Below are 14031 nucleotides of genomic sequence, written 5' to 3' on the forward strand. Positions count from 1 at the left end.
TAATAGTGAAAAAAAAAATTAAAAACCCACTTTTTCCCCTTACAAAATGCTTTATTATAAAAAAAAACACAAAAAAAGTTAAAAAGTTACACATATTTGGTATCGCTGTGTTCATAACGACCCCAACTATAAAGTTATTACATTATTTAACCCGCACGGTAAACGCCGTAACAAATAAAATAAAAAGCAATGAAAAAATTACTGTTTTCTGTGAATCCTGCCTTAATAAAATGTGATAAAAAGTGATCAAAAAGTCGCATCTACTCCAAAATGGTACCAATAAAAACTACAAGTCGTCCTGCAAAACAAAAGCCCTCATACAGCGGCATCGACAGAAAAATTAAAAAGTTATGGCTCTTGAAGTATGGAGACACAAAAACAATTTTGAAAAAAAAGTGTTTTTACTGTGTAAAAGTAGTAAAACATACAAAATTTATATAAATTTGGTATCGTTGCAATCGTAACAACCCGCTGAATAAAGTTGTTGTGTTATTTATACAACACGGTAAACGGCGTAAATTTAGAATGCAAAAAAGTGTGCCAAAATTTGTGTTTTTTCTATTCCCCCCAAACAAAAGTTAATTAAAGTTAATCAATCAATTCTATGTACCCCCGAAATGGTGCTATTAAAAAAAAATACAACTTGTCCCGCAAAATAACAAGACCTTATGCAGCTATGTCGACGCAAAAATAAAAAAGTTATAGCTCCTTGAATGAGACAATGGAAAAACGTTAATAAAATAGCTTGGTTATTAAGGTCTAAAATAGGTTGGTCACTAAGGGATTAAGGCATTAAATACATGTAAATACTACAGTACAATAACCTTAAATTGTTTTACATCATTATTTTCCAATAAGTTCTGTTTACGATAACATCATGGCTTCTGCTCATAATGGAGCCATGACAGCAACGACAGATCTGTTTTCAAATAGATTCCAATGAATACTGATGAATCATCCTGACTTATTTTGGGTCCATCAGGTTTCCGTTGTGATTCTGTAAAAAATAGTGGAACCGTTGACAGCAAAATATGCTTATATAAACACAGGCAAATCTATGTTCCCTCTCTGTCTGTCATTCTGTAAACTTTATAAGCAATTAGAAATTCTGGCTGTTTCCTCATCTAATTTAAATAGGAAAATATGGCAACATATCACGGTAATAAACTCCTGCTTCCATTACACAAGCAGGTCGACTTTCTTATTGGGTGAAGTCTGTCTGTTGAAACATATTCATTTTAGAAGAGATTATTGCTTTTATTTTGTGTTACTGAATAGAGGTAATTCATATAAATTTTTTTATATAATTTCATACATTTTGCTTTCTTGGAGGCAGTTGGATCATGTATCCAAGCAGGCAGAAAAAATAACCTTAACGTAAATATATCAACATATTCTACATTGCATTAAAATCAAGGGTGACAATGAACCCGAAAAAAACACAAAAAGTTTTAAATAAATATTAAGGGGAATTATAAATGTTGCACTATCCAGACACCAAGGGCATGTTTAGACATGGCGGATATGCTGTGGAATTACGCTGCGGACAAGCTGCAGCGAAAATCCACAGCAGACTTCTTCTTTGATTTCTATAGCTTTTTAGTTTACTTAGTGTAGGTGTAGCAGAAAACAATTGTGGAAAATTGATTGTGGTACGGAGAAGCAGTGGATTTTCACTGTGGATATCAGCCTTTGCAATGGCTGAAACCTGCGGCAGTCCACTGCAAAATCCACCACATCCGGATGCACCCTCACATATGCGGATTTTGCAGCAGATTAAACTACACAAATTTGCGGCTAAATCTGCAGCATGCCCCAAGAGAGCATATTTGTATCATTTTAGAGTGCACAGAGGATCTTAGAATATGTGAAAGATAATAGAAAGGAGAGTACAATATTATCCATTCTGAAAGTCTGGGAGTGGTAACTTATTAATTTTATATGGCTGGCATAAAAAAGTCGCAAATGGATCAAAAGTCGCAATTTCGGGGAAAAATATTTAAATCTATAAAAATTTCGGCCAGAAATATACGTGTATTATACGAAAATCTGCGCCAGCTCGTAGCTGTTGTAGATTTCCCTCTCAAGGTATGTTCACACGCACTAATTACGGACGTAATTCGGGCGTTTTTGCCCCGAATTACGTCCGAAAATATCGGCTCAATAGCGTTGACAAACATCTGCCCATTGAAAGCAATGGGCAGACGTTTGTCTGTTCACACGAGGCGTATATTTACGCGCCGCTGTCAAATGACAGCGCGTAAATAGACGCCCGCGTCAAAGAAGTGACCTGTCACTTCTTGGGACGTAATTGGAGCCGTTATTCATTGACTCCAATGAATAGCAGCGCCAATTACGTCCGTAATGGACGCGGCATTCAAGCGCCTTCACATGCCGTTACGGCTGAAATTACGGGGATGTTTTCAGACGGAAACATCCCCGTAATTTCAGCCGTTACGGACGCCCTCGTGTGAACATACCCTCAGGCACAAAGACAGCCGGAAATGCCCCTAAATTAATTAGAAACGTGCTCTTCTTATTTTAATTTTCCGCCTGCCTGTGAGATGACTTCTGAGACGTGATCTCTACAGAGCGGGAAGGGTCATTCTATTGTGAGGCTCAGTGGCCAGAATAAAAAAACTTCCATATTTTAGGATAATTTTTAATATAGATGAATATGATGAAGAAAATTAATAAAATAACCCAAAATTCTTAAAAGATATGTGGAACATAAAAACTTGATTTAAACAATAGGTCATTTTCTGATGACACATTCCCTTTTAGACTCAATAAATCTGCCCCTGTGTGTTAGAATGCAGGTTATTGACATACATTTCAGATCACAAGCTGTTTATGCTTGCCATGCACTGCCAAATATCTCACTGTCACTTGAGGGAGTCAACTGCCAGTGAGACATCTTCCTCATAACAAAACTTCTGCTGTGCCAGTCATGCTGTGAGGAATGCAAAATATAATTTACATCACTTGGAGATTTACAACATATTGTAAAGCTCCTTTGAGTGATGGTGCCTGCGTATGGAGCGCTCATTACCTGTCCATTCATTGTCAGTCAAAAATATAGTCTTTTGTGTGGCCATGTTTAAAGATTAAATTGATAGTACAAGGTATAGCATTCCAGAATATAGGTGTAGAAAAGGAGAGATCTTGGCGATAAAAGAGATAAGGGAGGAAGATAGGTGTGCGTCATTGTCCAATAGGAGCACACAAATAGGTAGGCAGACAGACATAAGAATATATAATTAGATGATTTTTGCGGTCCTATCTATAAAATGTATCACTATGATCCGATTAGAGATGTTTCCAATGAAACATTTGAGCATTACACAGAATACATCCACATATACATGGAGCTTTTTGCACTTATTTATATTGTGCAGACTAATCTGTGTGCATCTAGCCACTGTGAGCTTTGTTTCATATGTTTATGTTCGCTGTGTAATGCTCAAAACTTTCACTTGGAACAACTCTGTCCGGATGATAGAGGATACTAGGACATAGTGATACATTTCATAGCTAGGGGTCCAAGCGCAATAATAGATATAGTTAGTTTATATATCTTTTTTATATGTTTGGAAGATTTGCACATTTTATTGCAGCTATATATTTGTTTGGAGTAGCACTGGTGTGTTAGGGCACATTCACACGTGGCGGAAATGCTGTTGAATTCCGCTGCGGACAGTCCGCAGTGGTACTCTGCAGCAGCCGTTCCTTACATGTCTTTCTATACATTTTTAGGAAAGTTAGTTCAGACATTGCAGAAAATAACTGTGCGGAAATCAGGCTGCGGTGCAGAAATTTGCCTCCGCAGCACGCTCATGACGTTGCGGAGAAGAAGCGGAATTTCACTGCGGATTTCAGCATTTGCATTGCAAAAACTGAAAACTATGGCAAGTCTGCTGTGATATCTGCAACGTCTGAATTACCTGTCAAATATGCAAATGTTGGTGCAGATTCGTTGCGTAATTGCCCCAAATCTGCACCAACATTTGCAGCGGAAAAATTCTGCCACGTCTGAACATGGCCTTATACTTTTTGTAGACATTAGAATATACACTTAGAAAGAAGCAGTAATGAGATGTTTGTGGGCGACAACCAGAGTATTTCTATCAAGCCATTACCAAAGCTGAGCAGAGAATATTATAAATGTATTACAAAAGAAAATTTTACAAAATTCATAAAAAGAGGTTGCCTCAGAACAAAAGACAGTTAGGGCTTGTCCACACATAACGGAATTTCTGCAGCAATTCCGTTGGAAGTAGCAGACTTTAAGCTGCAGCAAAAACGCACAATTTCCTGCATTTTTTAACTGCATAACTGTGTATTTTGTTGCATTTTTCTCAATGGTGACATCTCCTCTCCTTCCGCAGCAGAAATTGACATGTTGTGGTCCGAAAAATACGCACCGCAGGTAAATTTCTGCTCAGAATATTTACGCAGCGCGGGAAGGAAATTTGCAAAATCTCACCCACTTTGCTCCTACTGTATTCTACTGCGTATTTTCCATCTGCAATTCCGCTACGTGTGGACGAGCTCTTAAAGGTGAGTAAAGAGCTAGTGAAGCTCCAAATTTTAACAATTCGGCTCACTGTATAAAATGTTAACTCATGTACCTCAAACCATTCCTGAGCAACTTTTGTTGTGTGGCAGCGTGCATTATCCTGCTGAAAGAGGCCACTGCCATTAGGGAATATAATTAAAATGAATGGGTGTACTTGGTGTGCAACAATGTTTAGGTAGGTGGTATTTGTCAAAGTAACAACCACATGGCAACGGTATTCTTTAATAGCAGTCTATTTGTGCCAGAAACAGCAGGACACTTTTAGGCTGGGTTCACACAACTTATTTTCAGGCGTAAACGAGGCGTTTTACGCCTCGAATTACGCCTGAAAACACGGCTCCAATACGTCGGCAAACATCTGCCCATTCATTTCAATGGGTTTGCCGATGTACTGTGCCGACAACCTGTAATTTTACGCGTCGCTGTCAAAAGACGGCGCGTAAAATAACAGCCTCGTCAAAGAAGTGCAGGACACTTCTTGGGACGTAATTTGAGCCGTTTTTCATCGACTTCAATGAAGAACAGCTCCAAATTACGTACGTAATGGACGCCTCGCAAAACGCGAGTACGAGCAATTACGTCTGAAATGCAGGAGCTGTTTTCTCCTGAAAACAGTTCCGTAATTTCAGCCGTAATTAACGTTATCGTGTGCACATACCCTAACAAAGGTCTTGAGGAGTCAATGATTTGACACATGGGTCAAAGCTGTCATGATGGCATAATGGGACCTGCACAATATTAGGTACTGTAGGTGGTTTTAATGTTGTGGCTGAATGAACGGTGTGTGTGTGTATGTGTGTGCGCGTGTGTGTGCGTGTGTGTGTGTGTGTGTGTGTGCGTGCGTGCGTGTGTGTGTGTGTGTGTATATATATATATATATATATATATATCTATATAGTTTAGGGTCACTTAGAAATTTCTTTCTTTTTGAAAGAAAAGCACAGTTTTTTTCAATGAAGATAACATTAAATTAATCAGAAATACACTCTATACATTGTTAATGTGCTAAATGACTATTCTAGCTGCAAACGTCTGGTTTTTAATGCAATATCTACATAGGTGTATAGAGGCCCATTTCCAGCAACCATCACTCCAGTGTTCTAATGGTACATTGTGTTTGCTAACTGTGTTAGAAGGCTAATGGATGATTAGAAAACACTTGAAAACCCTTGTGCAATTATGTTAGGACCGCTGTACACAGTTTTGCTGTTTAGAGGAGCTATAAAACTGACCTTCCTTTGAGCTAGTTGAGAATCTGGAGCATTACATTTGTGGGTTCAATTAACTCTCAAAATGGTTAGAAAAAGAGAGCTTTCATGTGAAACTCGACAGTCTATTCTTGTTCTTAGAAATTAAGGCTATTCCATGCGAGAAATTGCCAAGAAACTGAAGATTTCCTACAATGGTATGTACTACTCCCTTCAGAGGACAGTACACACAGGCTCTAACCAGAGTAGAAAGAGAAGTGGGAGGCCCCACTGCACAACTGAACAACAAGACAAGTACGTTAGAGTCTCTAGTTTTAGAAATAGACGCCTCACAGGTCCTCAACTGGCAGCTTCATTAAATAGTACTCGTAAAAAGGCCAGTGTCAACGTCTACAGTGAAGAGCTGACTCGAAGTTTGAGGTGTTTGAGGTGTTTGGATCACACAGAAGAACATTTGTGAGACGCAGACCAACTGAAAAGATGCTGGAAGAGTGCCTGACGCCATCTGTCAAGCATAGTGGAGGTAATGTGATGGTCTGGGGTTGCTTTGGTGCTGGTAAAGTGGGAGATTTGTACAAGGTAAAAGGGATTTTGAATAAGGAAGGCTATAACTCCATTTTGCAACGCCATGCCATACCCTGTGGACAGCGCTTGATTGGAGCCAATTTCATCCTACAACAGGACAATGACCCAAAGCACACCTCCAAATTATGCAAGAACTATTTAGGGAAGAAGCAGGCAGCTGGTATTCTATATGTAATGGAGTGGCCAGCGCAGTCACCAGATCTCAACCCCATAGAGCTGTTGTGGGAGCAGCTTGACCGTATGGTACGCAAGACTTGCCCATCAAGCCAATCCAACTTGTGGGAGGAGCTTCTGGAAGCATGGGGTGAAATTTCTCCCGATTACCTCAGCAAATTAACAGCTACAATGCCAAAGGTCTGCAATATTGTAATTGCTGCAAATGGAGCATTCTTTGACGAAAGCAAAGTTTGAAGGAGAAAATTATTATTTCAAATAAAAATCATTATTTCTAACCTTGTTAATGTCTTGACTATATTTTCTAGTCATTTTGCAACTCATTTGATAAATATAAGTGTGAGTTTTCATGGAAAACACAAAATTGTCTGGGTGACCCCAAACTTTTGAACGGTAGTGTATATATATATATATATATATATATATAATACCAAAAAAATTAATGAATTCCAAAAAAAATTAAAAAAAATGAAGTCCAAAAAAAATGAAGAGGCAGCACTCATTCAAACCAGGCAGGCAACGTTTTGATCCGTCTCTATGGGATCTTTGTCAAGCAATGACCAACAATCTTACCAGTGTGGTAATACAATCAGTGATTCAATAAGTGAGTTAAAAGTCGTAACAGGTGATACATTAGTGGTTACTGTGGTTACTACATAACAGCCTAAGTGAGCGTGAGGCATCTGCGCAGAGAGCCCTCTGTTATAACAGTGTGTATAGCGATACAGTGTATACAGTGTTTAGTAAACATTGGTGAAGTGGCAGATTTACAATAAAACGTACAGTACAGGAAAGATGATACTCACCGTTAGATGACAATCAATGAAGAGAAATTCATTACATCAGCGTCCCCGGCCCACGTATGCGCATGCGTGCACGTGATGCATAAGGGGAGGAGACAGACGATGACAGTACGAACGTGTATATATATACACACACCTCATAGAGGTCGCCTTGTCGTGGCAGGTGGGCTCACACAATTTGATCAAAATGTGTGCTAAGAACCTCCCTATTGTAAGTAAATAGCAGTAATGCATATTTATTTATATTTAGCGGCTTAGGTGACATTAGTGTTCGCAGTGTGCTGTCGCCATTTTCTTGTGTGCTGTATAAATTTGCAGTTGCAGCCGTTCTTGCACCTGTATACACGTTTTGTTTAATTTTTTTGGAACATGCTGTTCAAACTTTTGTGTTGTTTATGTGATTTATATATGTGGAGTTAGTGACTGCCTCCATTTTTGATCTTGCACTCCTCCCATTCTGCCCTGGCTGATTTTAATTAATTTAATGCTGGTTCCTACCATCCCCAAGAATATGTAGGTTTAGTCCCAGTTCTGTGTGTATGTGCAGCGTGGGTTCCCACCTCATTGAGGTCGCCTTGTCATGGTAGGTTGGCTCACACAATTTTATTAAAACGTGCGCTAAGAACCTCCCTATTGTAAGTAGATTTAGCAGTAATATATTTATTTATATTTATTTATATTTAACCACAATCCGAAAGAAGAGGCAGCACTCCAGTAATATAGAAAAATGCATATTTATTTATATTTAGTGGTTTAGGTGGCATTAGTGTCGCAGTGTGCTGTCGCCATTCTTTTTCTGCTATCTATCTATCTATATATATATATATATATATATATATATATATATATATATATATAAAAAAAAGCAAAGTAAAAGCAGCACCGTTCCTCCAGTATAGGGTGCACAGGTACCTGTTCAGACACGACCAGCGTCCCAAATACACAGCAAAATCCAATATACAGGTCAGCACTCCATGTTCAGTGAAAAAAATGGATCTTTTTAATCAACACATGCAACGTTTCAGCCCTGCTCAATGGGGCCTTTCTCAAGCAATACATTTCAGTGTGAGGTGCACATATAAATACATGGTTTACAACATCATTGTAATAATGCAATAAACTTTCAATCAAGTCTAAAATCTTAGTTGTAGTGTAAAAACAGTGTGGTTATATTGAGATATAACTATTTTCTGTTCCAAGATCAATTCTTTATCCAACTAAGAGGTACAGCCATGGGCACTAATGTGGCACCTACCTATGCCAATATCTTCATGGCAACACTGGAGAGGGAGTTTGTTTATGTATCCCACCACTTTAGGCATGTACTGAAGTGGTGGAGATACATAGATGATATCTTCTTCATCTGGTTGGGGTCCGATGTGGAATTGGATTTGTTTCATGAGTACATTAATCACATCGATCCAGACATCAAATTTACATTGGTTAAGTCCAGTCATTCAATTGAATTTCTGGATACCACCATAACCAAATCAGATTCAAAACTGACATCGGACATTTTTACCAAAGTCACTGATAGGAACAACCTTCTACGGTTTGAAAGTAACCATCCTAGGGGTCTCATCAAAGCGCTCCCATATAGCCAACTACTGAGGGTTAAAAGAATTGTAGACACCGATGAGACAAGTAAGACGAGGCTGAAAGAAATGGGTGGAAAATTCATTTAGCGTGGGTACCCCAAAAAATTGGTTCAACAACACCGAGATAGAGTATTATCAATAGACAGAGAGACACTATTATCCACAGAAACGTCCACACAATCAGTGAAAAATAACAAAAGTAATACGGCTAATAGGATACCTTTTGTGTCCACATACAATGAAACCAGCCACGATATTGCCAAGATTCTATACAAACATTGGTCCATATTGAGCAGCAATCTAAAACATGTTCCTGAATTCTCAGCACCCCCATTGATGTCCTACAAACGTCCGAGAAATCTAAGGGATAATCTGGTAAAAGCAGATATAGGTTCGACTAGGAAAGCGACACAAACTTTCCTAGATAAGAAAAAATTGGGTTGTTTCCCTTGTCTGAACTGCGTTAACTGCAGATACATGATCAAAGGTGAATTGTTTGTTCACCCTACAACAAGTATGAAATATAAAATTAAACATTACCTTACCTGTACATCAGATTATGTTATCTATTTGTTGCAATGTCCATGTGATCTCCTCTATGTAGGAGAGACAACATTAGACTGTAAGACACGTATAAACAACCATAGATTCAGTATACGTTCCAAAAGACTGGATTTACCAGTATCAAAACATTTTGTGGAAGCCAATCACACAGAGAAAGATCTACGATTTAGAATAATAGATCACATCACTAAACCGAGACGAGGTGGTGACAGAACTTCTTTTTTGAAAAAACGGGAGCTAGAATGGATCTACAGGTTAAATACACTACGTCCCTATGGACTAAACATCGACTTTAAATTGAGTGGCATAGGTTAGGAGGTGGTTTGCCTATGACTTTGCTTTTTACTCTACATATTAGGGATTATGATTAGACAGTGTGTACATATTACTATACTAAGGCCTCATGCACACGACCGTGTTTTTGCGTCCGCAATTCCCCCGCAAATCCACGGGAGAATTGCGGACCCATTCTTTTCTATGGGGCCGTGCACACGACCGTAGTTTTTGCGGTCCGTGCACGGCCCGGGAACCCGGACCGCAGAAAGTACGGACATGTCCTATTATGGTCCGGAGTTGCGGTCCGGGCTCATTGAAAACAATGGCCCGGCCATGTGCATGTGCGGGCGGCTTGCGGCTGACAGTCCGCTGACAGTCCGCAGCCGGCCGACACGAAAATCACGGGCGTGCACACGGCTACGGTCGGGCTACGGTCGTGTGCATGAGGCCTAATACAAAAAAAAAAAAATTCTGTCTATTTCAGATTTTTTCTGTCTACTTCAGATAATATATGAAGACTCACCTATAATGGATCCCCTCATCCTGCTTCCATGCTATTATATAAAAAATAAAAAAGGAATAGTTGCTACTTTTTCGAAATTTGAAGTTTGGCGCAAACTAAACGCAATATGCTTATATGTTAATATACATGTTATTACTAAATAAATATGGCTTTACATTCACTTCTTCCATTTGTCACAATCAGTTCGATAATCTATAATGAATGGACCGAATGCCAAAATATGTTGTAAAGCTGGGAAGACACACCCAAAGTGGTGGGAATCCCCTCTTGGATTATCTAAAATGCACAAATCAATAGTGATAAGTGAATGTATTGCATTCTTGAAGATCTCTAACATAGTGACGAACTGAGCATGCGCGAGATGCGTGCCATTAGAGCGAGTGCGTTCCACGACTCACTCTCAGCTTCTAAGTAGCAACCACCTTATGCGAAACATGCGATGCGGCGCATGCGCACTGACACCCGGAAATACCGGCGTATTAACCAGCATGGTGGATGAAAGGGGATTCACAGAAGGGTGAGCCGGATCTATTCTTAATTAAAGTATGCCTTTTAATATATTTTGATATTATACACCTGCACTGGCTCTATTGGCACTTTGCCAATTAGACTGTATTTTAAAAGTTTTATACAGTACGGGCGATATGCCCTATTATCTATTGCACGTATTTCATTGAATAAATGATAACTTCACATGGTGGTTTTTGCACCACACTGTTTTTACACTACAACTAATATTTTAGACTTGATTGAAAGTTTATTACATTATTACATATGATGTTGTAAACCATGTATTTGTATGTGCACCTCACACTGAAATGTATTGCTTGAGAAAGGCCCCATTGAGCAGGGCTGAAATGTTGCATGTGTTGATTAAAAAGATCCATTTTTTTCACTGAACTTGGAGTGCTGACCTGTATATTGGATTTTGCTATATATATATATATATATATATATATATATATATATACATACCCGGAACAAAAGCAAGTAAACACAGCACTCCACAGATCCAAGAAATCAGGCCATGTGCTCGTCACCAGGGGATGAATCAATTCCCCTTCTTTTTAGATAGAGGACAGCGTAGAACGTAGTAACGGCACCAGGACTCCAAGATAGATGAAAAACAGGGTGGATTTATTCACCTCAAAAAACAGCAACGTTTCGGTTCAACAGGAACCTTGCTAAGACATCAAAACACCATTGCTAAGAAGACACCATTATCAAGCTGTTAAATGATATCCGTCGACAACAGCAATATGTGCTTCTACATTAGTAATCATTAATAATTGTATGCCCCAGAGTCCTGGCTACCAAATATGCCTTCAAAAGTCCTGGACTGAGACTATAACTCAGCCTAGTCCCCCCCCCCCTAGCATTTTACTGTAAAAACTGCATCCCTATTATAAGCGTGTGCTTGTCTTTGGGGGTTTCTGTAACTGTCTTCAACAAGCAGCACTTGAGTAGATGTATTGGCAGACACTAAAAATAGTTTTATTCTGCATCCACAGTTAAAGGGGTTGCCCGAGATACCATCGTATTTTCAAAAACCCCTTTAATGCATGTATGTTTTAAATGCAAATACATTTGTAATATACTTACGTTTTCCAGAGTGGCCCCGTTTCCAGATCCTGCCGTCTGGAACTTGACTGTTGACGTCTCTCTCTGCTCCGGCTCTGCCTCTTTGTTGATCTTGAATTCTTTGCTGGGTATACGACACGTCACTTGTGACGTGGTGTATATCGGCTTGTTCTGTTGTAACGCGCATGCGCGGCCCCTGCTGTTATCTCGAGAACAGCAGGGACCGCGAGAACAGCAGTGACAGCGCATGCGCGTTACGGGCTGTGAAGCAGAACAAGCCGATATACACCACGTGACAAGTGACGTGTCGTATACCATCCGAGGTCTCTCTGGTTCGAGACCATGTGATCGGGATACGACAGTGGAGGAGGCTGAAAACATGACGTCAGAGCTCATGTGATCAGAAGGAAAAAAGAAGCCAGAGCAGAGAACAGAAGCAAGATTGCACGGGTAAGTATATTATACAATTGTAAATATGTGCAATGTGGTTTTAAATGTAAAAAAAATAAAAATCTCGGACAACCCCTTTAAATCATATATAAAAAACAAAGAGCCGGAGGGGTCACTCATAAAATGACAGATTTATTATAATTTGCTCTAGAAATTGGTGTAAATTACAGCGGAAATCTACGCCATATCATAGCTGACGTAGATTTCAGTTTGTAGCACACAGCCCAAGATGTAACAAATTTATTAAGACGCGTGCATATATTAACGTATGCATCATGGGCTTTTTGATAGCTTATCAGGACGTATACGTTAAACAAATACAATTACAGTCTATAAGTGACAGATATGATAAACAGATGCCTAATAGTGGATAAACCATAATATTATCAGTTTTATGGATACGTTATGAACTCTCATGACATATCCGTTTAACGGATACCATTACAGTCTATAGTGACAGATGCCACTATTAGGGCATCCATCAAAGCCTATGTTTAATGTATACGTTGGGAGCATATACGTCAAATGTAGGCTATTTAACGTGATGTGAACTAGGCCTAAGACTGGTGTATAAAATGCCAGTCTTAGTAAATCTGGGCCATAGTGTTTACAGTGGATAGTTATACATTTTAAGCATACCACATACTATACAAAATATAATTTTTTTTCTTATTTGCAAAAATAAAAAGGTTGCACTGTTAACTATAACATCATTTTATACTTTAGAAGATGGAGAATTTAATATCTGGAATAACTGCATGCTGCAAATATTAATGTAAACACATTAAAAGAACAATTATGTAGGAAATATCATAATGGCAGGGGCCCCGATGCAAAAGTTTTTCTTGGCCCCCCCAAATCCTCTTCAAGGCTGATGGCCCACAGCTTTCAGCTGCATAATTGGGTCTCCTAAGTGACCCAACGTTGCAGCACTATCAGCCAGGGGCGTTGCTAAGGTCTTAAAACGTCAGGGGTAATAGCCTCCCCCGAAAAAAAATGTGTATGTGTGTGTGTGTGTGTGTGTGTGTATGTATGTATGTATGTTTGATAAACCGGAGAAACAGAGTCCATATATATCAATGTGTGAAACAACTAAATATCTTTATTAAGAAACAAGAATAAAATACATAAAATAACATAGACAGAGAATCCAAAAATAGTCCTTAAATGGATCACAAAAGTGTACATTGAGTCACTGTATATATTGGAAAACACAGATAGTATGCACAGTTACTATGACTCAATGTAACTCCAACATGGGGTGCATTGACATAGTATGACAGCGGCGCTATCCTATACCGCTGGGTCACACTCCACCTCCCATACATGGGTAAGTGCACACTCTGGATTTACTTTTTTGCCATTTTTTAGGCAATAAGTACCTACTTTCCAGTCACTATAGACCCTTTCAGAGTTAGGCACTTTGCCTGTTTTTCATACAAATCATACTATGTCAATGCACCCCATGTTGGAGTTACATTGAGTCATAGTAACTGTGCATACTATCTGTGTTTTCCAATATATACAGTGACTCAATGTACACTTTTGTGATCCATTTAAGGACTATTTTTGGATTCTCTGTCTATGTTATTTTATGTATTTTATTCTTGTTTCTTAATAAAGATATTTAGTTGTTTCACACATTGATATATATGGACTCTGTTTCTCCGGTTTATCATATATTGTTAGA

Source organism: Rhinoderma darwinii, chromosome 1 (assembly GCF_050947455.1).
Source record: "Rhinoderma darwinii isolate aRhiDar2 chromosome 1, aRhiDar2.hap1, whole genome shotgun sequence".
Taxonomy (NCBI): Eukaryota; Metazoa; Chordata; class Amphibia; order Anura; family Rhinodermatidae; genus Rhinoderma; species Rhinoderma darwinii.